Source organism: Lepidochelys kempii, chromosome 11 (genome assembly GCF_965140285.1).
Source record: "Lepidochelys kempii isolate rLepKem1 chromosome 11, rLepKem1.hap1, whole genome shotgun sequence".
In the NCBI taxonomy this organism is placed as follows: domain Eukaryota; kingdom Metazoa; phylum Chordata; order Testudines; family Cheloniidae; genus Lepidochelys; species Lepidochelys kempii.
In genome coordinates, this window is record NC_136390.1 from 29,185,842 (window position 1) to 29,212,258 (window position 26,417).

Consider the following 26,417-nt stretch of genomic DNA (forward strand, 5'->3'; position numbering starts at 1 on the left):
CATCAGCTTTCCTGACCTACAGCTCACTTCATGGGATGCACTCAGTGAAAATACAGTAGACTCCAGCCTCATGTAAGAGTAGCCCAGGGCTGACTCTGGCTGGCGTGTTCCCCTCCCGCGGGGATCAGCCTGGCGCTGCAAGGAGCGCTCACCCCGCCGCTTAGCGACTCCAAGACACGCCTGTACGCGGGCGGCCAAGGGGACGGAGGGGACTTTTCCCGAAGTTACGAGGGGGATTTGTCGGCGTCTCGCTGGGCAGTCGCAGCAGCCCCCTGGGGGCAGCTGGGCGAGGCTCTCAGGCGCTGCCTCACAACACCCGCGCCTGTGCGGGGAAGCGCCCCAAGCCCCGGATACGCGATGACAAGAGCCCGGGTAGGCAGCGGCTCTTGCCGTTGGCCGGGTGGGTGACAGACTCTCCCCCGGGCCGTCAGCGGGGGCTCGGGCAGCTCCCTGCCGTGCTGCAGGAGCTGCGCGGGGCCCCAGCGAGCAGAGCAGCAGCCCGAAGTCTGTCCTCCTCTCCGGGAGACACAGCCCCACCGCGGCCACTCTGCGGCTCTACCTGCCCACGTATCGCGGGACTTGTGCGCACCGCTCCCGCCAGCCGCGGGAGCCGATTGGGTGCCCGCCCGCATAGCCCTTGGGGAGGTGGGGCTAGTGACGTTGCGGCCCCAGCCCCGTGCAACCCCCACGGCTGCCGCTGTCGGGGCGAGCTAGCGAGGGAGGGACTGGAGGCGTTCGCAGCGCCGGCACGCGCGAGGGGAGGGAGCTGGTGACGTAAAGGTGCCAGCCCCCGGCCGCTGCGATAGGCGCAGCGGGGCGGGGGCGTGGCTGAGCCGGAGCCGCCGCCGCGGTGGCTCAGGCAGAGGTGACAGTGCGCCAGGCGCGCTCCCCTCACCTCTCCTGACTCGCGCGCCCGCCCGCCCGCCCGCGAGATGGAGACGCCCCTGGTGGATGAGGAGAGGCCGGAGCGGGGCTCGGCCCCGGGGGGCGTGTGAAACCCTCGCTCCCCGCCGAGCGGAGTCCAGGTGAGTCCTGGCGCCAGCGCGGGGCGCGCCCGCTCCGCCGGCTGCGGGAGGGCGCCCTGCAGCCGCGGTGCGGTGAGTCGAGGGCTGCCCCGGCGGCTCTGGAGCGGTGCGGGTGCTCCCAACTTTCTGCGGGGGTTGCCGTCCGGCTGGGCGCCCCGGGCTGCGCGAGGAAGCTGCCGGGGCCGTCGCTCCTGGCGGAGGCTGAACTGGTGCTACAGGGCGGTTTGCGGAGCCTCAAAAGCGAAGCGGCTACGGCGGCGGCGGCGGCAGCAACTTTCTCACGGGTTTGTGCTGCCTGGCCGGGGGAGGAAGGTGGCAGCGCCGAGCGGTGCTTCGAGGCTGCCTGGAGGGCTGGATCGGCGCGTCCCCGTCCGCCCGGCGGGACATGGCAGAGGGCATCTTCTTTCCTCGGTGCACGGCGGGCTGCGCTGTCTGGCAGCGGGCGGAGAAAGTCTGCCCGCGACTGCTCAGGGAGGTGCGCCGCTGCCTGACAAGCAGATGGGGCATCTTCCTTCCCAGCCACGCTCAGCACCACTGTAGGGGATGGGTTGTGGGTCGGGGAGAGTTGCAGCCTAAGAAGGGGATTGAGGTGTGGAATTAGGCATCTTTATCCTCGCGGACATTGATTACCGCTGCCTGGCAGAGAGAGGGGGCGTCTTCCTTGCTTAGCTCCTTGATGCACTAAGTATTGCTGATGGGATTGGGGTTTTAGGTCTCTGCATGCCGCTGAAATCTGCTCCTTGGCTGTAGTAGTTGGTGGGCTATAGAGAAGGATGGGTAGGTGGAAGAGGGGGCTCAGGAGAGACTTGTTCGCTTGTATCTTCACTGAGATGCTGGTGCTGTGGAGGAATCTCAGACTCCAGAGAGACCCTGACCTGAGTCTTCCGATTATGATAATTATTGCAGTTATTTGCTGAACAAAACAAATACATGGCAAAAAAAGATGCAGAAACTCAGAAGTGGATTGTTGCCCTTGTATACCTACTTTCTGTCACCTTTTATTTTTCTGTGTTCAACTTTCAGTCTTTTAAATATTTAATGTAAAGACATGTCTGCCTTTTTGCTGTTTGCCATGCAGCAGTTGTACAGTATGGGGCTGAAACTCTAACAACTTGGGCAGATTTCCTGCTGTGTGGAAAGAGAAGGGTGAGAGTGCGATTAGAAGTCAGTCAGGAAACAAACTTGTATGTCAGATATCCTAGAAATCATTTAAATATAGGGCTGAGGGGAGGGATCTTGAGAGGTCATCTAGTCCATCCTCACATACTGAGGCAAGAACAAGTATACCTAGACCGTCCCTGATAGGTGTTTGTCTAACGTATTCTTAAAAACCTCCGATGATGGGGATTCCACAATCTCACTTCAATGCTTCACTATCCTTGTAGTTAGAAGGCTTTTCCTAGTATGCAATCTTGCTGCAGATTATGTCAATTATTTCTTGCCCTGCCTTCAGTGAACATGGAGAACACTGATCACTGTCATCTTATTAACAGCTCTTAACATATTTGAAGAGTATCAGGTCCTCCCTCAGCTATCTTTTCTCAAGACTAAACATGCCCAGATCTCTTACCCTTTCCTATTAGGTCAAGTTTTCTAAATCTTTCATAATTTTTGTGCTCTATTCTGGACTCTCTCCAGTTTGTCTACATCTTTCTTAAAGGGTGCAGCCCAAAACTGGACACAGAACTCCAGCTGAGGCCTCACCAATGCCAAGTAGAGCGAATAGTTGTTTTCCGGGGCTTACATATGACATTCCTGATAATATACCCCAAAAAGATATTTGCCTTTTTTCACAACTGTATCATATTGTTGACTCATTCAATTTGTGATCCACTATAATCCCTGGATCCTCTTCTGCAGTACTGTCTAGTCAGTTATTCCCCATTTTATAGTTGTGCATTTGATTTTTTCCTTACTAAGTGTAGCTTTGCGCTTGTGGTCATTGAATTTCCTCTTGTTGACAATACATCAGGATAAGATCAATGATGATCAGCTCTTGTTGATCCAGTTTATGAAGGTCATTTTGAATTCTAATCCTGTCCTCCAAAATGCTTGCAGCAACCTCTCCAACTTGGTATCATCCACAAATTTTATAAGCATACTCTCTGCTCCCCAGGAAGACCCCTGTGGGACCCCATTAGATAAGTCCTCCCAGTTTGACAATGAACTATTGATAATTACTCTTTGCATACGATTTTTCAATCGTTGTACACCCACTGTATAGTAGTTTCATTTAGACATTTCCCTAGTTTTCTTATGAGACGATCATGTTGGATTATGCCTTACTGCAAAGCATTACTAAAATCAAGATATATCACAACTACTGTTTTCCCACAATGAACTAGGCCAGTAACTCTGTCAAAGAAGGCAATTAGGATGGTTTGGCATGATTTGTTCTTGACAAATCAATGTTGGCTATTCCTTAGCCCTATTATCCTCTAGGTGTTTAGAAATTGATTTGAACAAATTATTAAACAGTATCTTTCCAGAAATTGAAGTTAGGCTGACTGCTCTGTAATTTCCCTGTATCTTCCTTTGTCCCCTTTTTGTACATTGTACTAAGTTTTCCCTTTGTTAGTCATCTGGGGCCTGACATTTTTTCTGCCTGGGAAATAATCCTGCCCACGCTCAACTCGTTTTGAAACCCTTTGTGTTGAAGCAAATACTGGACAGAACATTAATATCCTGTTTAAATTATTTTTAGTTGGACTATGTATTTGCACAAGTGCTATTTAAGTTTTCAGTAGTGGTAAACTGATACTTGTATAACTTGCCCTCAAAATATTATTGGCATCCACAGTCCTAAAGATGTTAAAAATGTAAAGCAAGTGAGATACTCCTGTGCCAAAATAGTAGACAATAAGAGACTACCTTAGTGAGTTGCTGGGAATATAGTATATGGAAAGACATTTGCAAGAGCTGATCATCTGCCATATTACCGCTGAAGGTGTAATATCTACCTCAGTGGGTGTTTATCACTACAAAAAGTTTTCTCTCCCCCCACCCCACTCTCCTGCTGGTTTTGTAGCGATAAACACCCATTTTTTTCATGGTCTGTGTGTATAAAAACATCTTCTGTATTTTCCACAGTATGCATCCGATGAAGTGAGCTGTAGCTCATGAAAGCTCATGCTCCAATAAATCGGTTAATCTCTAAGGTGCCACAAGTACTCCTTTTCTTTTTGCATTCTGATTTAGTAGTCTTTTACACTCACTTTGAATGAGCGTAAATTCCCAAACTACAGGGCAAAAGAGAATCTGGCCTGTGTGTTTTCAAATCTAGGTTTTTGATTCATCACATGATAAAGTGATGAGTCAGTTGTAAAGCTCAGATATAGAATTCAGGTTCACATGCCAGCTATTCTTCCATGGATCAGGTTAAGCCTGATTTCAAGTTAACTGCATATAAATTAATTTAAATGTGTTAGAAAATACTTTATAATCAGTTTGGAGTAGTCGAGGCAGAAGCAACAGCTGGAGTTGCCATTATTCCACCTTTGTTGCAGAATGAGAATGAGAATATTTGTTTGGGTGTTTCTGAATGGCTGAAAATAGTAAATGAGCAATAATTAATGAGAGTAAGGCATGATTAGAATTAAGTACTTCACAGGAAAGGAAAAGATTAGGGTCATTTAACTGCTTGGTGGCTGTTGCACTCTAAGCAAAGAGATAAGCAGAACAATTACATTTTCCATGAAATCTCTATTTTCCATTGTATTCTCAGTTAGTAGTACAACCTCATTTTAGCTCTTAATAAACCAAAAGTCTTCTCTGTGTCCTGTGCACAGGAGTAGTACCATACAAACATTCTGATGCTAATGAGTTAAAACTGTTTTACTGAGACCCCTGTTTTAAGTCATGAGTCATCACTGTGTGAGACTGCGCTTTAACCAGGGTCATTACTACAAGTATTTTGGTTCTTTTGTCATAAAAAACAGCTTTGAATGTTTTACTGAGCGAGTCAAAGTGTTGGGTGTGTGGTTAGAAAGAATGGACTTTAAGCCAAGCTGTTTCAAGGACTTATTTCCAGGAATGAAGACAGACCTAAGTTTGGGTCCCCTGACTACATTCATAGGTTTATTCAGTGATTTCTTCATTGTGGCAATTTTTTTTAAAGATTAACTGAAAAACATATGGTCTATCAGCCCATCTTTCTATACAAATATGTCACTAAGAGTATGTTCCGAAAGGTGTTTCGGTAGTCATGAGAAGCTTGATTGCAACAAATAAAATAGAAATTCAAAAGGTGAGAGTTATGTTGATCGCAAATCTTAGAGGAATTGTGAGCGAGTGCATCTGAAGTTGATAGAGTAATATACCATTACAGCGGCATATCTAATAGTTGGATAGTTAAGTTTGCCTGAGTGTTTTCATTGTAAAGAGACCCTTTTTAGTTGCTTCTACTTTTCGCAGATCATTTGGGCTGAAAATTTCCAGATCTCTTCTCTGTCCATGAGTGAATTGCTTAAAATTAGTTTGAGAAAAAACAGTTCAGCAATATCAAACACACAGGGGAGAAGGAGGGGATAGTGGTATAGTGCATGCTGCCACCAGGGGCTTTTCTTGCAGCCACAGCCTCCTGGGAGGGAATTTGGGGGGGCGGGGGGAGGAGAGCAGTGGCCCCTCCCTCAGGGCCACCAGCAGATTTGGGCCCTGCCCCTCTCTTCCCATGGAGACACAAAAAGGCTGGAGGAGCAGGCAGACAGTGAATTCTCCACCTGAGGCGCAGGGAGGTTAGGCTTCGTCCTTTGTGTGGCAGGCTTCAGCCACAGAGGTTTGGGCTCAGTTCCCCATCCATGTGGTGGCATGCTCTGGTCCTGAGCTCACCCCTCCCAATCACTGTTGGCCCTTTGCTGCCCCCCCAGTGCCCCATCACCCCCTAACCCCCACTGCTGCCATACCCACCTCCCTGTTCAGGACTTAATTTGTCCCCAGGCTTGCCTTGACTGAGTGAGTCTTCTGTGAAAAGTGATATTTGTTTGTATGTTAATATCACTTTTCACAGAAGATTTAGTAGCTAGCAAGTCTTTAAAAAAAGCAAAGAAACAAGAAAAAAAGACAACATTCAAAGCATCTTATTGGTGTTTCTATTCTGTTTAGGTCCAGTAAAGCATAGAGACCAACTGTACATTTTTTTTATGGAGTCTGCCAAAAAAAACCCCAACCCTACATAAATAAATTACAATGATTTGGACATGTATATATGCATATTTATTTGTTTTCCCCAAAGTTAATTAAGTATTTTAGGAAAAAATTGTCAGAGCGGCCACCAGCAAGAGTTGGTGGCTGCACTATGAGGCCACCAAAAATTTGTTGTGAGAACCCCTGTCTTGAGCAGTGTTTTGCAACCTTCCAGATTACTGTACTCCTTTCAAGAGTCTGATTTGTCTTCCATACCCCAAGTGTCACCTCATTTAAAAACTACTTGCTTACAAAATCAGACATAAAAATACAGAAGTGTCACAGTACTCTATTACAGAAAAATGCTTACTGTTTCATTTTTACCATATAATTATAAAATAAATCAATTGGAATGTAAATATTGTACTTACATTTCAGTGTATAGTATATAGAGCAGTATAAACAAGTCATTGTTTGAAATTTTAGTTTGTACTGACTTCGCTGATGCTTTTAATATAGTCTGTTGTAAAACTAGACAAATATCTAGATGAGTTGATGTCCCCCCTGGAAGACTACTGCGTACCCTCTAGGATACACGTGCTCCTAGTTAAGAACCACTGTTCTAGTATAGTCTTCTTCCAAATCAGACAGAACGCTGTTTTCAGGTCTCTTGTAATTTGGATAGCCTTCTGAAGGTACAAAGAAGGAAACTGAAGCGGTTGTGGTAAGTATGCTAATGCATGCACTCCACCCTCAGAAGAAAGTTACTGAGTTCTTTGTCTTCTAATTTATATGGAGTGCTTATTGAAAGCAGGACAATGCTATAACTGGAATGTCTATCTGGAGTGTCGTCCATGTAATTTTTGAGTCTCTGCTATATCAGTTTAAGTTTCTTGGCGTGCTGGCAAAGTACTTCCTAGAAAGTATAAATAATGAAGGGGAAAGTTTTATAACTTGATTTAGGTTGGAAATTCTTTTGCCGCTTTAGGTTATGTTACTTTATTTGTAGCAGTAAATCCTATACTGTATTCTGTGTGAACCAGCCATAACAAACAAACGAACCACAATGCAAACAAACCACAAACAAGTAAACTCTACACACATTGAAAATTATGCCTCTCAATATGTTGACAAAGAAATTTAGCAACAAAGCAGCAAAATTAGGGACAACACTTAGATATAAGAAATAAAGAATAAGAAACCTTGTAAGACTATTAATGTAAGACTTTCAAGTGCTAGTCTCTTATGAGACAGTAGAATAAAAGGGGACAAATATATTTTTCTTGAAAATATGGGAGAACTAAATTTCTTCCTCTTGAAAAGCCTAAATTAATTATTGTGTTACAAATTGCTTAAATGAACAACACTAGGAAAAATAGCTCGAGGAATTAGATTTTCTGTTCGATATTGTGAGAGCTGTATATTTTTAAAGGACTTTTGTTTCTGCATGATTGCTTGAGAAATATTACTGAGGATAATAACAGGAAAGAGAGAATATACACTGTAACATTCCGGTATACTAATTTTGGAATGATGCAGTTTTGAATTTACAATAAACACAGTGGGAAAACAGCATTTTAGATCTGGTTTAAAAATAGTCTTGTATTTTCGTATTCTGAAGTTACTACTATAAATTGTTTTTGATGATATCAGGGTTTCATAGAATCACAGAATATCAGGGTTGGAAGGGACCCCAGAAGGTCATCTAGTCCAACCCCCTGCTCAAAGCAGGACCAATTCCCAGTTAAATCATCCCAGCCAGGGCTTTGTCAAGCCTGACCTTAAAAACCTCTAAGGAAGGAGATTCTACCACCTCCCTAGGTAACGCATTCCAGTGTTTCACCACCCTCTTAGTGAAAAAGTTTTTCCTAATATCCAATCTAAACCTTCCCCACTGCAACTTTAACCTAGGTTATTTCTATTTTTATTTTTTTAAAAAAGAAAAATAATGGTCTCTTCATTAAACAGAATAACCAAAATAAGCTTTTATTGTGTTGCTGTAGCTCCAACCATTTTCGGTGTGTCCTGCATGCGTAAGGAATATGATGATGTCCTTCTGTAGTAACTAAGGGCCAGATTCACACAGGTATTTAGGCTCCTAAATTCCATTGAAATCAATGGAAGCTAGGAAACTTTCTGGATCGGGACCTCAGTGTTGGTAAGTCTTATCTTCAGTCTAAAGTTAGTAGCCAATAGTGAGAGTTGTCTTTGACTCTTCTTTTCTGAGATAAAATTATCAATTTTATATTGCTGGGATTAGGTTTATATGATCTTCTAGTGCTGAGGTTTTCCATACTGTTACGGTTTCAGTTTAAATCAGTAACAAGAGAAGTCAAATAGCTAGGCTTATACACCTTGATTAATCAAAGATTTAGTCAAAAATTAATATAGCGTAATACAGAAAGGAAGGCCAATATCTTGACAACCAGTCTGGGAGGCAGCAGTGCAGTTGTTCAGCTGTCTCAAAATTTGAGGTTCACTTTATTTCTATGTATACTAAAATTGTTTAAAACCGATAAGGGTTTCACCATTTCTTTGTATTGCTTCAGACCTAATATATTATTCTTATCTATTGTCTTTGTGTTTTGGGAAGCCTTTTTTTCTAGGCTGACACAGACTCTGCAGTAAACAGCTTCCTATTTTGGTTTGACCATAGCATTCCAAAAGTCAGCAAAACTTTAGAAACATCCTGCACCAGCTATAAGTATGTTAGCTAAGCATCAACAGAATTGTTTTTGTTCTTTTTCTCTGGAATTTTTCTATACCTAATGTTGAGTTTACAGTACTTCACATCTCACCTTTTGTACCTGAGGGACTTTCTCGTATTTAGCTCCATATTTCTGCAAGACATATTTGTAGTAGCCAGTGTGACAGGGTCAGGCCAGATGGCTTCAGGAGAGTGATAGAAGGCAGATATTAGCCCCAGATTAAGCAGGTCCCTTTTCCCCAAGTAATGTAATGGGCTGTTCCAGAACAATCAGGAACTTGCTGGAACCAATTAAGGCAGGCAGGTAGGTTAATTAGGATGCCTGGATCCAATTAAGATGCTGCTAGAACCAGTAAAGACATGCAGGCTGTCAAGGTTCCTTCCCCGCTCTGAACTCTCGGGTACAGATGTGGGGACCTGCATGAAAAACCCCCTAAGCTTATTTTTACCAGCTTAGGTTAAAACTTCCCCAAGGTACAAACTATTTTACCTTTTTTCCTTGGACTTTATTGCTGCCATCACCAAGCGTCTAACAAATATATAACTGGGAAAGAGCCCGCTTGGAAACATCTTCCCACCCGCCCCAAATCCTCCCAAACCCTACACCCCATTTCCTGGGGAAGGCTTGAAAAAAATCCTCACCAATTTGCATAGGTGAACACAGACCCAAACCCTTGGATCTTAAGAACAAGGAAAAAGCAATCGGGTTCTTAAAAGAAGAATTTTAATTGATGAAAAAGTAAAAGAATCACCTCTGTAAAATCAGGATGGTAAATACCTTACAGGGTAATCTGATTCAAAACATAGAGAATCCCTCTAGGCAAAACCTTAAGTTACAAAAAGACACAAAAACAGGAATATACATTCCGTTCAGAACAACTTATTTTATCAGCTGTTTAAACAAAACAGACTCTAACCCATATCTAATTAGATTGCTTATTAGCCCTTTACAGGAGTTCTAACCTCCATTCCTGCTCTGGTCCCAGCAAAAGCAACACATAGAGAGAACCTTTGTTTCCTTCCCCCACCTCTCCAGTTTTGAAAGTGTCTTGTCTCCTCATTGGTCATTTTGGTCAGGTGCCAGCGAGGTTATCCTAGCTTCTTAACCCTTTACAGGTGAAAGGGTTTTTCCTCTGGCCGGGAGGGATTTAAAGGAGTTTACCCTTCCCTTTATATTTATGACACAGGCTAATCAGGGCACCTGGTTTAAAAAGGACCTCACTTCAGTCAGTAAAGGGTGTGCAAGGACCTGAGAGGGCTGGAGGACTGAGGTGTACAAACGCTATCTGGCATCAGGAAGAAGGTCCTGTGGTGAGGATAAAGAAGGTGTTGGGAGGAAGCCATGGGGAAGTAGCCCAGAAAGTTGTAGCTGTCACACAGCTGTTAAAGAAACACTGTAGACAGCTGTGATCCACGGGGTCCTGGGCTGGAACCTGGAGTAGAGGGCGGGCCTGGGTTTCCCGCCATCCCTCTTCCCCGCTACTGGATATAAGAGGAGTTGACCTGGACTGTGGGTCCCACCAGAGGGGAAGGATCAGCAGAGACTAGGTGGATCAGCAGAGACTGAGGGGATTGTTCTCCTTCCTTTTCCCCTTGCTGGCCAGTGATGAGGTTAGCTGAGTGAACGGCAGGTTTGAACTAGCAAAAGTGGCCAAACTGAGGGCTACCGTGAATCTCTGAGGGAAGCAAATCCACCAATAAGTGCCGGACCCATCAAGGCAGAGGAGGAACTTTGTCACACCAGGTATAGTAGCATACCTTAAGGCTGGTGGCCTGAATGTATTTCTTAAGACCTGTTGTGTGATACTGCAGGAGAATAGAAGAGTCTTGCGAAAATTACAGCATCTAACTGTAGTTCAGTTTTAGAATGATACAATTTAGCATGAATATAAAGTATTCTAAATGTAATGTATTATATTTCTTTACTGTTAACTGCTTTCTTATTTTGGGTACATAATGTCTCACTTTTAAACACACTTATAGTTACAACAGTGAACACTTACATTACGTGATTAATAGTGATATGGGGATGCATATATTTTCTGGTAGATAGCAAATAACAATTTATCTTTCTGGTTAATAATTCTGTTTCTGAAAGCTGTTTCTCCAGTATATTCTGTTTACAAGAGTCAGCTCCACAAACCTTGATAAAGTCCATTCTTTATTTGGTAACTGTTCCTATAGTGTTTAGCAGTGTACAGTAAAAGCTGTTTTATCTGGCCCTTCACCAACCGGAAAACTCTATAAACCTACATTTCTGATCTTCATTTAAATTCTAGTTTATAGTCCAGTTGGCACAGGGCCGGCAGGGGTTTGGGCGCCAGAGGGGGCGCAGGCTCTGGGAGGTAGTTTGGGTGCAGGAGGGGGCTTGAAGCAGTGGGTTGGGGCGCAGGAGGGGGTGCGGGTTGCTGGATCTGTGGGCTACTCACCTTGGATGGCTCCCTGCAAGCGGCAACCTGTCCCGGCTGCTCCTAGGCAGAGATGCGGCAGGTGGCACTATGCCCTGTCCCCGCCGCTCCCTGAGCACTAGCTCTGCAGCTGCCATTGGCTGGGAACCACGGCCAATGGGGGAGGCGGGGTCTGTGGGCAGGGTGCAGAGCCGCCTGCTGCGCCTCCGCCTAGGAGAAGCTGGGACAGGTTGCCGCTTGCGGGGAGCCATCCACGGTGAGTGTTCCCCAGATCTGGCACCCCACATCCCCATCCTGCTCCCCAACCTGCTGCCCCCCTGCACCCAAACTCCCTCCCTCTTTGTTAACTGGCATTTTTCATTTACCGGCACCCTCCATTTCCCCCAACATCTTGGATAAAACAGCTTTTACTGTACCTAACTAAACCTTTGCAAGCAGTGGTTCTCTCTCTCCCCTCCCCACCCCCCTTTTGCCTTTGGTCAGGCTGCAGAGTAACATGGGGCTTTGGTTTAGTTTGGTCAACAATACTATATCACCTATACATGCCTTCAGCCCACCAATCGAGTATCTCAGTTTCTTGTCCATGGTCTTGTCTGATTGGCTTCAGCAGGAATTGAGTTCCTCCTGGCGTATGTAGCTGGTTACAAGAGGCCACGGAGCCTCCAATAGGATGGTGTGTGTCTTACAGGAAGTAGCCATGGGATACTGTCATGGAAGCTTGGAGGTGGTGGAACCTGGCTGCACATGGAAACAGTTACTTGATATATAAGGCTCTGCGTAGCCTGCCCTGTTCAGGTGGCACAAGCCCTCCAACTATTTATTTCAAAAAATGTTGTATTTGTAATAACTATATTTTCACCTCTGAATACAACCATTTGTCACTTTCTGTTTATCAGTGGGCTTATTATGAAAAGAGCATTTGACATATGCTGTTCAGTGTTGCTGTAATATCTTATGAGTGTGTAATTTGGTGACTTTTGACCAGATTTCAGTCACAGTAAGTGCGCAGTCTCAAAATATGAAAATGTGACTCTCAGAAACAATCTATAAAAGAAAAGATGGACAGTGTAGGTAATGAATGCAATATAGTCTAGTGTAGCAACAGCAAGAAGTGCTATTGCCAACCCATCAACAGGCCACTTGTGACCTTTATATCAATTCAGCTTACAGGTTCAATTTTTAAAAACTTTGTTACATAGGGAATATGCCAATAAGCATTTTGTGCATACAAAAGAAGACAAACTGCTACATCTACTTACAGGTTATTAGTTTTTAGTTATAGTGCATGCAGAATAATGGGATGGCACAGCTGGGGTTGTGTGCAGGTTGGCTAGTTTCACAACATTGTGGAACTTTATAGCATCTGTGCTATTGAATACTATAAAGTAACACAATTGTAAAAGTTAGGGGAGAAATCCTTTGGTACACAGTTGATAAGTCTGCTCTACATTCTCACTTCAGTATTTGTCCCCTGGCTTTCCCGTAGGTCATTATCTGAATAGCTGGCTGCTACTGCATCATTTTATCCCTGTTTGGATGGGCAGTGCACATGGGGTTCTGGCCTGAATCTGTCAAGCAATCAACTTTGTGCGTGTGTATATGTTATTCTAATACACCTTTGCAGAACATTGAGACAGCACCAGTAATCTGGAGGAAAAAGGGAAGACATCACTTCTGCAAGGCACACTGTTAATTGACTGTGACAAGGTAAAGTGGCATCTTTGGCAAGAATCTCTTAACCTTTTTTATCACGTGGCTTGGCAGGGTAAAGGAAGAGGAGGCAGGGTTCAGGGGAAGGATGTATCCTGCTTCCGACTGTCTGGTTAAAGCCATGAAAAAGCCTCTTGAGGTTGACTAGTATTTTTTTTTTATTGAATTGTTTTATTTTTCATTGTTTGTCCTTTATAAGAAACAATACACTGTGCCCTGAAGAAAAAAAGGCCTTAAAAGGACTTGGGTGTGGAGTTTGTGTCCTTTCCCTGGCTGGTGAAATAGCTCGCCCTCTCACGAAGGCTAGAAGTCTCAAGGTGGACCAAGACTAAAGGTTCTGTATTTGAGTAGAGGCTGAGCAAAACTCCATATCCAAACATGCCTTTATTTTAGGATCCAAATTTTGTAAATGGCCTTTCTTTTTGTAATGGGCTGAGCCAAACCCCTGGATTTAGACACCTCCTAAATTTGTGATTTTTGAGCCCATCTGTTACAATCTTTTAACTTAGTAAAACTAAGTATTGCTTCTCTGTGGTATAAATTATGACTCTTCGGAGTCAGGAGAGGACCTCTGTCGTAACCATACAGCTAAGGGTAGCCTAGAATTCCTTCTTACTTGTAAGGGGTTAAAAAGCTTAAATAACCTGGTTGGCACCTGACCAAAAGGACCAATGGGGAAAGAAGATACTTTCAAATCTTGGGGGGGGGGGGGGGGAGGCTTTGTTTGTGTGTTCTCTGGAGAAGCAGAGAAGCATCAGGTCAGAAAACTTCTCCTAAAATCATCCTAAAATGAGTCTCAATATTGCAAAAAGAGTAAGTAAATAAGGGCAAGGTGCCTTAGATTATCTTTTGTTTTTAGCTTGTGAATTTTCCCTGTGCTATGAGGGAGGTTTATCCCTGTGGTTTTTTTTTTTTTTTTGTAACTTTAAAGTTTTGCCTAGAGGGGAATCCTCTGTGTTTTGAATCTGATTACCCTGTGAAGTTACCTTCCATCCTGATTTTACAGAGGTGCTTCTTTTACTTTTTCTTTTATAATAAAGTTCTGTTTTTTAAGAATCTGGTTTACCTATTTGGTTGGTATATTATTCTCAAGCCTCCCCAGGAAAGGGGGTGAATGGGCTTGGGGGGATATTTTAGCGAACAGGAACTCCAAGTGGTCCTTTTCCTGAATCTTTGTCTAACTCACTTGGTGGTGGCAGCAATACCCATCCAAGGACGAGGAAGGATTTGTGCCTTGGGGAAGTTTTTAACTTAAGCTGCTAGAAATAAGCATAGGGGGTCTTTCATGCGGGTCCCCGCATCTGTACCCTAGAGTTCAGAGTGGGGAGGGAACCCTGACAGTGTCTGAGCACCATGGAGGGAGGCTCTGTGCCTGTGTACACCTTTTGGCATTTAGGAAAATGTGCCTGGCAGCATCACTTACTACACCTTTTAAATAGCATTTTAGCTAATGTTTGCCAGTACTGTGGGGCCAGTGATGCCAATACACCCTTCTGAGGCTTGGAACACAGCTGGTAGTGTTGACTAGTCAATGTATTTCTCTCCCCAGTGCTTTAAGGCTAGATTAGGATGAATACTGGGGGAGGGAAGGAGAAGTTCTGATTGTGGGATCTATCAGAATGTGGAATAATTTTCCAAAGGCATTGATGTAAGCCTCGTCACTGGGGCCTCTAAAATTTGGTTTGGACATCACAATACAAAATATATTGTAAGTAACAGAGAGACAAGGTAGGTGAGGTAATATCTTTTATTGGACCAACTTATGCTGGTGAAAGAGACAAGCTTAAAAGATATTATCTCACCCACCTTGTCTCTCTAATATTTTGGGACCAACATGGCTACAACACTGCAAATGCTGTAATGAATAGTCCTGCATTGGGAAGTAAGTTGCTTAGATGAACGCAAAGGTCTTTTCTCACTCTAATATCTGAGAGTCACAGATGTGAGTTTTAAATGAAGAATAAGTCCATTTTAAAATGTCAAGTAGAAGACTCTCAAGAGAGGAAAAAAACTAAAAAGAATGCTTAAAAGACACAAAATGATGACTGATTTTTAGCTAGAAATACCGAATTCTAATTTTGTTGTCTTATCAAATGTGAAAAGGCTCTGTTCTGAGCTCTTGATAGGCTGTCAGTTCCATCATAATTTGTGCAGATAATTATTCATAAATTAATAAACTACTTGTGGGAATCCAATGATGCCTTATGCTGTTTCTGATCTATTCCTAGGATATTTGCAGACTATTAAAATGTATTGAGGATTGGTTTCACAGTAACTTAAACATGTCTTAACTCTGGAATAAGAAGTCTGTATAAAACACATTCTACTTTCAAAACATCACAATTTAAGAAGATAAGGTTGCGAAGTTTACTTATTAATGCCAAACGACCTAGGAAGGTTTCTGAAGTGGTGGTTTGGTTTGGTTTGTGCTTCGGTAGCAAAACTGATACAGTATGAAAGACATCTGTCACATGCATTGTAGCACACTTTAAAGATACACTAAACAAAAAATTTAATTCTCACTTTCACACTGTTTATTTTAGCCTATGAGATCACCTTTTATGCTTTCGTGGCTCCAATATACATATATTTTCTGTGCAGTTTTCTTGCTTCATGTTGTCTGATTGGGAATTGTCACCAATGCACTAATGTCCAAGTTAAATGCTGATGTAGAACTTGGCATAAACGGAGTCTATGTTGAGTTCCCTTTCTCCAAGCAGTATTGTGATATTCGCCATTCTGCATCTTCAGTGCATTCCACAACAGCCTTAAGTGGCTGATAGTCACATTCATTTTGTGATTCACCTGGGATATAAACTGGAAATTGCTTCCTATGGCCTTGAGCTCAGGTGATTAAACTAGACTCTCAACTGCACCTTGTACAGCAGAGTTGAATGTGTAGACTTGGCTTATTTCTCATGCACTGAAGGTGCTCTGCTATGGAATTGCCTGGCCCATTCCCTTGCCATTGACCTCAAACTCTTGGGACATCATTATAAGTGTGCTTGTACAATTTATTAAACTGGCCACTTATGAGGCCAGGATCTAAAGCTGAAAACAAGGTTGTTATTGACCCTAGGTCAGTATTGGGAGGGTAGACACTAAGGCAGAGTTTTACATGGTATTTCCACATTGTAGATTTTTATGTGTACTTTTAGTATTGAATGCTGCTCTCTGTGGTGTGCTTTGCTGGCATATTCTCTGTGTTGGTTTGAATACTTCACCATTACCACTTCTTAAGTTCCATCTTCATTAGCCATCTGCACCAGTTTGTGTTGAATGTTGCAACAAAATATTGCTTACAAAAAGTGTTTCTGCAGCTGTTGTGTGGACATGCCGTGTATGGCCTGTTCTTTGTAAAATGATGCAGCATGTTAACACACAACACAGATATTACCATACCAGTGCCTGTGGTCTGTGGCTCTCCTGAGGCCCCAGTGGAGTGATTATGGGAAAACCTGCAAAGTATTACAAGACAGGTCTAGAGATGGCGGTGGACAGAATTGCAGTGGTGAATTGAGATAGTAGGGCTTCCAGAACTGGAAGACTATGGCCCGAGTGGCATCTTGTATTTAAAATTGTGTTAGTGCAATTTTAAAATGCAGTGTGTCCCAGCTAAATAACAAAAAAGATTGGAAATAAAAGTGTTAAGGTCCTAAGAGGCATGTAATGAATTACATTTATTTATTCACTCATCCACCTTCCTATTGCCCCTATAATCCTGAGCAACATGTTTAGTTATTAATATGTACATAAAAAATCAACCAAATAGAGATCTTCTGCTCTTCCAGATGGTATTTTTTCCCTTTACTGTGTTTTATCTGGGGTTTCTTTGGGGCGGGGGAGGGGAAGGAGGAAACAAGAGTAGGGTGTGTGCGTGTATTTGTAATTTGTTGTCTTTTGATATTATAGGGAGGCATTAGAAAATAGGTCTCTGGTAAAAATGTATAGCTTTATATACTCCTATGTTGCAAAATGTATACTGTAGAGTTTACAGTTCAACATAGCTGAGTAAGTGGTGTTGAAATCCTGCCTTTCAGTTGTTTCTAATTGTGAAACCTTATATTATATTTGTATAGTGTTTGGTATTTTATTATGGATAGAGTAAGGATGTTGATTTAGCTGGAAGATGTTTCTACATCCAATACCTATGGGAAAGCAAGCATACTTTATTTGCAGTGGAGATATTAATGGTGCACACTTTGTTGCGTTTTCTTTCTGGAGAACAGTTGAGGTAACCTTATCCAGTGTTCCTCCATTTATAAATAACTTATCACTTAAAGCTTTGCTACCATATGGTAAAGTGATATCTCCTGTTAAACCGATTTAAGATTACACTAAACCAGGAGAAATAACTGAGACGCCTTCTCTGCCTTTTAGAGGATACTCTTTTATTCTTTTAATTTACACACCATCAAGAATCCTGGAAATGGTGGACCGTTTGCTCTTCTTCTTGATTATTAAGTGCATGATTTTTCCCTTTAACCCTAGATATTAAAAAGCTCTTGGGATACCTGAAAGGTTCTACGTTTTTGGTTTCTAAGATGAATCTGAAGCTGTTGAAAAGAACCTTGCAACAGTTCTGAAACCAAAACTAAAAAGACATGCTGTGGAAGTACAAATAAAAAAGATTTTAGTGAGTAATACTCACTAAAATGAAACAATACAATGGTTTGGAAACTTAGCTGAATTCCATAAAAAATCACCTCCTTGAGAAATGCAGCTACCATGAATTGGGTGCTAGGGACAAGACTGCTGATTTTTGTTGCCAAGCAACAGCAAAGTGAGGCTCACAATCATGCTTGAAATAGATTCACCTAAGAAAGTATCTCACAAACAGAAGGAAGTATGAATTCAATGTTGGGGATAGGGGAGAAAAATCTAACTAAAATAAGAACGCTTTCCATAAGATATGGTTAATCAGATTGTGTTTCCAGTAGGCATTAACTCTTGTCAACATTCCAATAGGCTTCTAATATTAAGATCAAAATAGCTAGAGATAGAAAACTACCTAGTAGATTAATTCAACAATAAATTGGCTGATTTAAATTTACTGCACTGCTTTATTATAAGAGTACATATAGCATTTTCACCTGAGGTTCTAACAGCACTTTTAATAAACTAATGACTAGAGATCCAGCACCCCAGAAAGGCTGTTTAGTATTAGGCCCATTTTATGGATGGATAAAGCAAGTTACAGACGGATCAAGTGATTTATCTGGAGTCATAGGCCCAGATTCTTAAAGGTACTTAGTCTTCTAACTTCCACTGAAATCAGTAGGAGTTAGATGCTTGAATACCTTTTGAGGATCTGGGACAGAATTGCCAGGCTGGAACTTAAACCCAAGAGGCCTAACTTCAGGTTCCCTGCTCTAGCACTCAAACTACACTTCCTCTAGTAAACCATTAACATTACTCAATGCTTCCAATACTCTCGGAAGGTGTTGCTGTGAGTAGTGATTATTTATTTGTGTCATGCGCTCTTGCCCTTGGTTCAGGACACTTCATTCACACAGTTGTCAATTCTCTTATTTGTGTCCACAGTAGTAGGAACTATTTCTCAAAGGCCAGCTGATCAATGTCTCACAGAAATCTACACTCTAAAAATGTATTTTGACGCATTTGTGTGTGGCTGTTTCTGAACACAACTTTTCCACGAGGTGCTTGCTGCCCCTGAAGTGATGCCACTGCGATACATCCTCCTATCTCCTTAGCAATTAAAAGCTAAGTCAGAATATAAAATCACAAGAGATTCTGAAGTTGTTGGAAAACAGGCTAATGAAATATGAAAACAAAAAAACTGGAATATAGGATTAGTTGTGTTATGGACATGGTTGGAGTGAACAATCAGGTTGTGAAATGGATGCTCCCTAGAGGAACCTAGAGTAAGATAATCAACAGGGACGTTCAAAGAAAACTCTCCCCAATATTTTAAAGGATGTGTCACTTTGACTGTTTCTCTCTGAGCTTACAGATAACACTTTAGCAAAATATCATATTGCATCTTGTATATTTAGTATTTTTATTCACATGGTCAAACAGATAAACTAGATAAAATACTGAATGTATAGGCCTTGTTGAGAGGTTAGCGTGCAACACGTTGCCTGAATAGAGGAAAGACTATGTCTGTATGCTCCACATTCCGATGATGATCAAGGAATTTGTCCAAGAGAGAAGTGTGGCTGGACCTGGCTTTGGGATCATGCCACTGGAACACTCTGCAAAATTTGAGCTAATGAGTTCTAGGAACTTGACACTTCAAGTGACAGAAGAAAATGCTGGCAAAAAAATATTTTTGTATTGACACTTTTTAACTTTGGCTGCGTAAAATACTCTGAAAAATAGGTTCTATTCTCACCCAGTCACAAAGGCACACAAAGTTATGAACTTTTAGAAATTTTGGTTTGAATCTCTTTGCCTCAGTTCCTCCTCTGTTAATGAAAATGGATTAATAATGTTTCTTGTGTACTCCTATACTAGGATAAGAAATGTCCTAGACTATCCTGTGAAGAAATTAATCCTCTATTCAGTGCAGAGTGTTGAGGATAAAAAGAAACCTTGAACAACCACCTCATTTACTGAACATTATTCATCCTGTGCATGGAATGCTGCAAGAGACTGATGAAAAAAATTATATGTCGTCATGATGCATACACACAAGGGAGCAAATGTAAGGGTTCATGGACAACTTTAATAATGGCATTCCTTAATGTTTTCAGTGCTTGACTTTGCAATCTTCAATTCTTTTACTACAGCTGTTTCTTAGTGGTTATTATAGACCAGGCTGGTAGCACTGCCTATGATGACGTTTGTCTGACAATTCCCTTATAAGATGTTGTTTTCAGTTGCTTATAATTTTGCTGATCTTTAATCATTTGAACTGAAATTTTCCATGCGAGGTGTCTATTTCAGGCTGGATTTCTTTTTGAAACCTGGAAAGTTCTTCAGCCAAAAGGATTTGGCTATTTCTGAGAATGAGGCTAGGGAAAAATAAGTTATTTTCCCATTTAAAAAATTCTGGTTTCTTAACTTCTGAGTGCTGGACTTTCAACCTTGATATTCTTTTAATGTACTTTTTTGTCTGGAATATATATATTATGGCACAGTGGTGTGCAAGGCAGTGAGAGCTAAGCCAAGGTCCCTGTCCTGAAGAGGTTATATTCTAAGCAGACAGTGAGTGGTGTGGAATGGGATAAAAAGAGATGCTAAGTGATAGATGCATGCTAAACTGCATTGCTAATGTTAGTTCCGTGTGTGTGTGTTTTTAATACTAACTCCTGACACGATTGTTAACCAGAATACATTGATTCTTTGGGCTAGCAGCACTGTATCCAACTTTTTGCTTTAAGCCTTTTCTTTCTGATAATTTTAAATACTTTTTAATTAATTTTTCATTTAAAGAAATGTATGTTCTCTAATATAAAGCATTTATGGGGACAAGTAGACACTTGAAAATCCATTAGCTCGTTGCCAGAAACAAGGAAAACTGGAATGGACTCTTAGTTTTATCTTCAACATATATAAGAAGTGTGTCTTTCTGGTACATAACTGGCTAGGTCTATTACCGGATGTTAAATGAAAATATCCACTGGTGGCTCTTCCTCTAGTTCTGAGATATGTTAATTATCATCTTAAAATGGAGATTTAAAGGATATGAAGAATGGGAGGCATGATTCTTATCTGTTTGTAAATTACAAATTCTATCTAAGGTACTTAGTCTAGTCTTAAGTGTAAGAATCTGATGTCAATGCACAGCATGCACTGCTACACAGATTGAAATTAGTCGCCATTTGCATAATGAACAAAAATATCCTGAATTATCTTTGACTTTTTTAAACTGCAGAATCCAGGTAGTAATTTTTAGTCCAGATGTTAATAACATAAGAGCAATTTACTGCCAAAATTAATTTTTCATTATTACCATTCACCATTAACCTCAGTATAGTTTATTGCACAAGCTTTATTGGACCACAGGTACATTTCACAGTTAAGGAAAAAAGTTCAGCAACATGTTGGAGTAGCCCTTGCATCAACAGAGACAGTGTTAAAACTTGTACAGCCTGGGGCGTGGAAGATTTCATGCAGCCCAATCTATAACAGCTATGGTTTTATTATTATTTTTAATATAAAGAGGTAAACTTAATTGAAGAGAGAGGTTCTTCTGGATTATAAGGTCCTTGGGGAGGGTCTGCCTTTTTGTCTTATATAGCATCAATCACATCTTTGGTATTGAACACATAATGATTCTGCTAAGCATCCCAAAAGCTAATTCTAACCTCCGTACTGGTAGGGAATGGGGGAGACCTAGCATATCAGTCATCATTTCTCCTGTTTTTAATAAACAGGATCTCTGTCTGTTGGGGCCCTACAATTAGAACTGGGACATGTGGAAAGGTTCATCAGATATCAAGTACAGGCATGGTACTTCAGGAACTATTTCAAGGGTTATATTTAAATATATACCATCTTTATCTTTCTCATCAGTTTAGTATGCAATTAAACTTAGTCACCTTATACTTTATATTTTTTATTGTTATTAATTCTGTTAATGAAATTCAGCACTCTTGCGAAGTGTTTTTACTGGGCTTTGGTTAAACATAGTGGTGGGTGAGGGAGGAGTAGTCATACCGTGTGCAGTGTTGTAGATTGTATATTTAAAGGAGAAAAAGAAATGTAACATTTAAACGGGTGCTCAGTTAAAACAAACCACCATCAACAAAAATGAAATACTATAAGCAAGTTATGCCCCAAATCTCAACTGTCTGAAATACCAACATCCTTGTGTGGGAACTCTGTCAATTCTAAATGTTTTTAATTTACTACACTATTGCTTAAATATTTTTTTAAAAGGAAGTAAATCTGAGCAGTTGTTCATGAAACTTAAGGTAGAGTGTCATATGTAAGACACAAGAGACAATTGTCCCGCTGTACTTGGCACTGATGAGACCTCAGCTGGAGTGCAATTCTGGACACCACACTTTAGGAGAGAGTCCATAGGAGAGCAACAAAAATGATAAAATGGTTTAGAAAATCTGAGCTATAAGGAAAGGTTAAAAAAACTGGGCATGTTTAGTCTTGAGAAAAGAAGACTGAGCAGGAACCTGATGAGTCTTCAAATATGTTAAGGGCTGTTGGAGAGGATGGTGATCAATTGTTTTCCATGTCCACTGAAGATATGACAAGAAGTAATTTACTTAATGTGCAGTAAGGGAGATTTTAGGTTACATATTAGGAAAAACTTTCAAACTATAAGGATAGTGAAACACTGGAATAGATTACCGAGAGAGGTTGTGGAGTTCCCCTCACTGGAGGTTTTTAGGAACACGTTAGACAAACATCTGTTACGGTTGGTCTATGTTTACTTGGTTGCCCCTCAGTGCAGGGGGCTGGACTTAATAGTTTCTCTACCTCCCTTCCAGCCCTACATTTCTATGGGTGTGTTTACATTGCAGTGTGGCTGGCTCGTGTTAGTTGACTTGGGCTTGTGCTATGGGGCTGTTCAATTGTGGTGTAGAAGTCTAGGCTCAGTCTGGAGCCCGAGTTCTGCCTCAGGGGAAGGTCCCAGAGCTCGGGCTCCTGCCTGAGCCTGAATGTGAATGCCACAAGCCTGAGTCAGCTGACATGGGCCAGCTGCAGGTGTTTAACTGCAATGTAGGCATACCTTGTGCTTCTAAGGAACATGAATTAACCAGCTAATCTTATTCCCAGAGCTATGCTGAAAATTAAGAGGATGCTTTTATCCCTTATTGGAAGTGGTTTGGGGGGCTCTTTAAATCTTCTTTCCCTTCATTGTGATTCTTCTAGTGGCTATTTAAGTACTCTTAATGTGCTCCAGACAGGAGTAATGGAGCCTGAGCAGCAGATTCTCCTGCTTTTTTCCAACCCTTCCTCCTCTTCCTGTTCCCACCCCACCCCACAAAATGAAACCATTCAATGGTGATCCACCAACAAAGGCACATAAAAATATTTTGAGTCATAACTGAATTGTAAGATCCTTGGGACAAGGAGTGTGTCAGCTTCTATGTTCTGTAGAGTTCTGAGCACACTGCTGACACTATAAAAGAATACAGAACAGGGACTAGATAAGGGCAAAGCTAGAGCGGAAAACGTTTCTAAGGCTCATTGCTCACTAGCCTAAAATCAGGCTTACCAGCTATGGTTTTGTTTGAGGGAGGGTATGTTTGAATTGCATCCTTTCTCAGCTTTTGTTTTTGGTTTTTAATCAGCAGGGAGAATATTGAAATATACAAGAATCCTCCTGTTTCAGTGCTCTAGTGAGAAGGATTCTTACAAGAAGGGGGCAGACCAGTGTAGTAGAGGGATAGTGTGGCATATATACACATACTTGTAAAGTAATCCATGCACTGAGTTAGTTGGGTCCCCCAGAGAAGATGAAATTTTATTAGCCTTGTTACTCTCTTTTTGAGAAGCCAATCGATTTTTTTTTTCCAATATCAAGAAGGTAGTTTACCATTTTCTTTAATACGATCTTTTAAGTAGATTCAAATTTGGATCCTCACAGTGGAGCACGCTCTTCCAAATGAGGGCTCTCTCTAAACTGTCATTTATTTTTGGAAAAGACATGTATGTAAGTGCTAATAGATGGCATATTTTGTTTTATTAGGCCCTGTAAGGTATCTAGCTGCTGAATGTTAGGACACTGCTTTTGAAACCTGGCATCAATATAGGAAGTGTCCTATACAATTTCCCATCTCTGCGTGGAATGCTCTTTGTAGTCATAGATGTGGAAGCTTAAATTTACAATCTAACTTTAATATATTACAGTAGAACGATGAATATGTAAGGGGACTGTTGCTCCCTTACTAACATTCAGTGGGGGTGTTTTGGTTGGCTAGCTCCTTGTCCTAAAAGGGGAAGGGTCTATGGGAAATCAGGACCCTGAGACTGATAGTCCCCAGGAACAATGGGGAGAGGCCAGTGCTCCAGGTCAGCCTGAATGACATGGCAGGCAGGCTAATCAGGGAATCAGGAGGCCAGGGAGGTCCCATCCTCCGTGTGAGCTGGATTTGCCTGGGTCAGACAGAGTGGGGCTGAGCTAAGGAGAAAGCAGGGGCCCAAGCTAAGCTGGGGAGCAGAGCCGTGCCAGATCCAGAGAGAGCAGACCCTGTTCTGGGAGCAGAGCTGCAGCAACCAGAGCCAGAGGGGCCAGAAAAGCAGCCCAGGAAGCAGGTCAGTGCTGGGAGCAGAGTCACAGAAGCAGCCTGCAGAGAAGACCTGTCCTGGGAGCAGAGCTGTAGCAACCAGAGGCAGAGGGGTTAAAGGAGCAGCCCAGGGAGCTGGAGGCAGAGCAGCAGCAGTGCTGAGACAGAGTGGTGCAGCTGGGGCTGGAGCAGTCCAGAGCTGGGTGCGGTGAGCAGCTGGGGAGAGCGAGGGGGACCCTGGGCAGCAGGACCAGCAAAAGGAGACGCCTCAGCCAAGAGGCTCTGCAGGCCAAGCTTGGATTGTAACCCCGACAGGGCGGGGGCGACACTGGGAAGAAGGGTCCTACCACTTAGAGCCTGAGAGCATGTGGCCACCACCAGAGCCAAGTGTCCAACGCACAGCATCCCTGCAGCACAGCCAGGGCCTGAGAAGAAGGCCTGGGACTTACAAGGAACAGACTGTGAACTGCCCTGACGTTCCAGAGACACTGTTTATGATGTTCGCTGCCACAGAGCGGGTTGTTGTGTTTCCTTTAACCTTTCCCATTTTTCCTTATTCTTTTTAAAATTAATTGTTGATTAAATAACTTGCATTTGCTTTAACTTGTATGTAATGGTCAGTGGGTCAGAGAAGTGCCCAGTGCAGAGTGTGTACCCCGGAGCGGGGACACCCTAGCCCGAGTCCTAGGTGACCACAGCAGGGTTGGGGGTCGAGCGCCCCAGGAATCCTGGGCCGAGCCTTGTTGGGGTTACGAGCCTTGTTGGGGTTACGGTCTCCCACAGTATTTTTCTCAGCAAGTTAAAGAAGTATGGGCTGGATGGATGCACTACAAGGTGGGTAGAAAGTTGGCTAGATTGTCGGGCTCAACGGTAGTGATCAATGGCTCCATGTCTTGTTGGCGGCCGGTATCTAGCTGAGTGCCCCAAGGGTCGGTCCTGGGGCTGGTTTTGTTCAATATCTTCATTAATGATCTGGAGGATGGTGTGGATTGCACCCTCAGCAACTTTGCGGATGACACTAAACTGGGAGGAGTGGTAGATACACTGGAGGGTAGGGATAGGATACAGAGGGACCTAGACAAATTGGAGGATTGGGCCAAAAGAAATCTGATGAGGTTCAACAAGGACAAGTGCAGAGTCCTGCACTTAGGATGGAAGAATCCAATGCACTGCTACAGACTAGGGACCGAATGGCTCGGCAGCAGTTCTGCAGAGAAGGACCTAGAGGTGACAGTGGACGAGAAGCTGGATATGCGTCAACAGTGTGCCCTTGTTGCCAAGAAGGCCAATGGCATTTTGGGGTGTATAAGAAGGGGCATTGCCAGCAGATGAGGGATGTGATCGTTCCCCTCTATTCGACACTGGTGAGGCCTCATCTGGAGTACTGTGTCCAGTTTTGGGCCCCACACTACAAGAAGGATGTGGAAAAATTGGAGAGAGTCCAGCGAAGGGCAACAAAAATGATTAGGGGTCTGGAACACATGAGTTATGAGGAGAGGCTGAGGGAACTGGGATTGTTTAGTCTACAGAAGAGAAGAATGAGGGGGGATTTGATAGCTGCTTTTAACTACCTGAAAGGTGGATCCAAACAGGATGGATCTAGACTATTCTCAGTGATAGCAGACGACAGGACAAGGAGTAATGGTCTCAAGTTGCAGTGGGGGAGGTTTAGGTTGGATATTAGGAAAAACTTTTTCACTAGGAGGGTGGTGAAAAGCTGGAATGGGTTACCTAGGGAGGTGGTGGAATCCCCTTCCTTAGAAGTTTTTAAAGTCAGGCTTGACAAAGCCCTGGCTGGGATGATTTAGTTGGGATTGGTCCTGCTCTGGGTAGGGGGTTGGACTAGATGACCTCCAGAGGTCCCTTCCAACTCTGTTATTCTATGATTCTATGACTCTGCCAGACAGGAGGGTGGAAGGGGAGTCCTCAAGGGCCGGGAGGCCACTGGGTAAAGGAAGAGGGAGCGAGGACTCAGATCCTTTCGCTAGCCCACTTCACCAGCGTAGTGCAGAAGCCAGGAAAGTTCCCCAAAATAGTGGGACTATTCACCCGCTTACAAATAGTTAAGTTTAATCCTCCTTCCCAAACATACTCTTTTCAAGGCAGTATTCCACATAAGTAGATAGAGTATCTAGTGGCAGTCTTCCTTCAGTGACATCTGGTGCTCAAGTGGTGGTCTAAATTTCAGTGGCAGGGTCACTCAGTTTTTTGGATTTACAGACATCTAGGTAAAATATAATCCAGCACAGGAAAAAATCAGAAGAACTGGACTCTTTACAAAAGC

At 42.7% G+C, this 26,417-nt stretch overlaps 1 protein-coding gene across 8 annotated transcripts in view; it reads left to right on the top strand.

Moving 5' to 3' along the window:
• Positions 1-690: 690 nt before the first annotated feature.
• Positions 691-26,417, top strand: part of GALNT13 (polypeptide N-acetylgalactosaminyltransferase 13) — a 431,005-nt gene continuing 405,278 nt past the window's right edge. For 6 of the 8 annotated variants that reach the window (XR_013634409.1, XR_013634407.1, XR_013634408.1 and 3 more), the window contains exon 1: positions 691-1,025. The gene's annotated coding sequence lies outside the window, so the exon portion shown is untranslated. Of the gene's footprint in view, positions 1,026-12,747; positions 12,969-19,451; positions 19,642-26,417 lie in introns of all 8 variants that reach the window. The other 2 variants (XM_073305502.2, XM_073305501.2) reach the window with 2 other exon arrangements.